Genomic DNA, 2,143 nt, shown 5'->3' on the forward strand with positions numbered 1-2,143 from the left:
TCACCCTTCCCACCATGTACATTTTTTAATTCAAGCTAACACAACCACAAGATTTTCATAAAAATTCAGGTTTTGGAAAAAATAACACGATAGACCCATACATACTTACATGAAACTGGTAGGCCAAGTAAAATGTACCTTATGCAGGTGTTTCCGATTCCAGAATACTGGAATAGGGAGTTTGGCAGAAGCCCAAAACCCAGATTTTGCTTTTAAGAGAAGCTACTATTGCCTCCGTAATTAAGGTTTGGTTGCCCTAAAAAAGATATCCTGCATTTTGCTGCAGAGGCAGTAAAAATGGGTGAAGAATATGGGCTCAGGATTAAGATTTGCTTGGATTCAAAGCCAGGCTTGACCACTTCAACAAGAGATGGATGATCTCTGCCTCAGTTTTTCATATGTCAGTATCTTAGTGTGGTTGTGATTAAAAATAGGAATATGTCTAATTTTAGGTAACTTTATGTTGTGGCGTGCTGAATGAAAAATACAGAAGAACTAAAGTGGACATTTTGGAAATTGTTCAAGTTGATCCCAAAGTTATAATTCAGTTTTAGGTGGTTTCAATTAAGCTACAGTTCTAACCAGCTGTCCAGCAGATACATTACCAGTGTAAAAATTCCTGGAGTCATGGTACTAAAATGCAAGTCATCATGTAATAAGTTGTCACTTTCAATAAGATGCCAGTTCCTTAGCATGTCACTCTGGCCACAGCTCCATTTCTTAACTTAGGTCAGGTGTCACATTTTCTGTAGTTTGTCCTTGCTGATTCCTCCCCATTTTCCCAAACACTACTCATAAGTCCCTAACACCCTACAAATAGCTTTATAATTACCTCAGCATGTACTGTAATTACTGATTTCTTATATATTTTCCATATCAGCTTGTGATCTTTCTGAGACCAAGGAAGTTTTTATTTATTCATGTATCCTGCATGTATAGTAAGTGATCAATGGACATTTATTGAATGGATTATTGAATTGAAGCCAAGTATGATAAAATGACCTTAAAAGAGCAAACTCCAGGCCTCCTAGACTGTACACCAAAATGAGGTACATTTCATTGTTTTCTGAACATAAGTTTTTCCTTGGTAACTTGCTGACTTTGGTTCTCCAAGCAAATGTATATTAAAATAATCCAATTACTGCAGACTCAGATTAGGAGCTTTTGTCAAAATGTAACTCGACTGTCATTGGCTGCACCATTTAGTCGATCTATATTCTTTGTAGAAAACCTTCCTTGATGAAAGAAAATGTGTGCTGATATACATTCTGATAGTAGCTGTCGATCATGTTTCAGACAGGCATTTGAGAAGCACTGGCTTAAAAAATTAGGGGATGTATTATTTTACATTTTAAAAAAAGATAAATCTCAATGAGTTTAAAGGCCTCTTTTACTCAGCCATTGTTCTTAAGTTATTTCTCTGTTATAAGCTGGCTGCTTCAGTTCCAGGCATATCTTACAGACTCAACAATATCCAGCAAGAGAAATTACTGTTTCAAGTTATTTTTAAGAAGAAAGGAGAGTAGCAAGAGCCACAGTGATTAGATTTGGGCAATTAGGATTTTATCCCAAGTCTCTCGTGGGAAGAATGGACCCTGGAACAAATCAGGATTCCAACAGAAAAGAAGAAAGTGGCTCTTGGGTATGCAAAAGACAGCACTTGCTGTAACTATTCCAAATAGTATACAGAAAAGACAAACTTAAATGTCAAAACGTAATAAGACTTTATGTTAGTATATCCAATAAATAAAGACCATAGCACAGGTCTTTAGAGCAGAACTTCAGAATAAGCTGATTATAGAAGGAGAAATATTGTTATATTTTTCTGTTTTCTTTTCAATAGAAAGTGAATTCCTCTGTAGTAAGTAATGAAAGCTTTCACATGATTTAGACTCTGCCCACATCAATACTTTTTAAAAATTTTTATCCATTATTAAATGATATTTTTTGTTCTCATAGCTATCAAAATTTTATAGACCAGAAGGAAGGTTGCCACTTTCTATATAATTGCATTAATACAGTGAAGATATTTTGTGAGTGTATAATTATAATTTATGGTTGATTTTAGAGAGACTTCTTGAACTTATTTGAATATAAGTACAAGCTATTTGAGTCCTCTCCTCTCACGTGGCATAGTAGTCAT

The 2,143-nt window shown here is 34.9% G+C and overlaps 1 protein-coding gene across 1 annotated transcript in view; it reads left to right on the forward strand.

The window, feature by feature from the left end:
- Positions 1–895, forward strand: part of LOC105303918 (cytochrome c oxidase subunit 7C, mitochondrial) — a 6,622-nt gene extending 5,727 nt beyond the window's left edge. The window contains exon 4 of the transcript XR_002777171.1: positions 881–895. The gene's annotated coding sequence lies outside the window, so the exon portion shown is untranslated. The remainder of the gene's footprint in view (positions 1–880) is intronic.
- The last annotated feature ends 1,248 nt before the right edge of the window (positions 896–2,143 follow it).

This window comes from Pteropus vampyrus, unplaced genomic scaffold, assembly GCF_000151845.1.
Source record: "Pteropus vampyrus isolate Shadow unplaced genomic scaffold, Pvam_2.0 Scaffold11, whole genome shotgun sequence".
Taxonomy (NCBI): domain Eukaryota; kingdom Metazoa; phylum Chordata; class Mammalia; order Chiroptera; family Pteropodidae; genus Pteropus; species Pteropus vampyrus.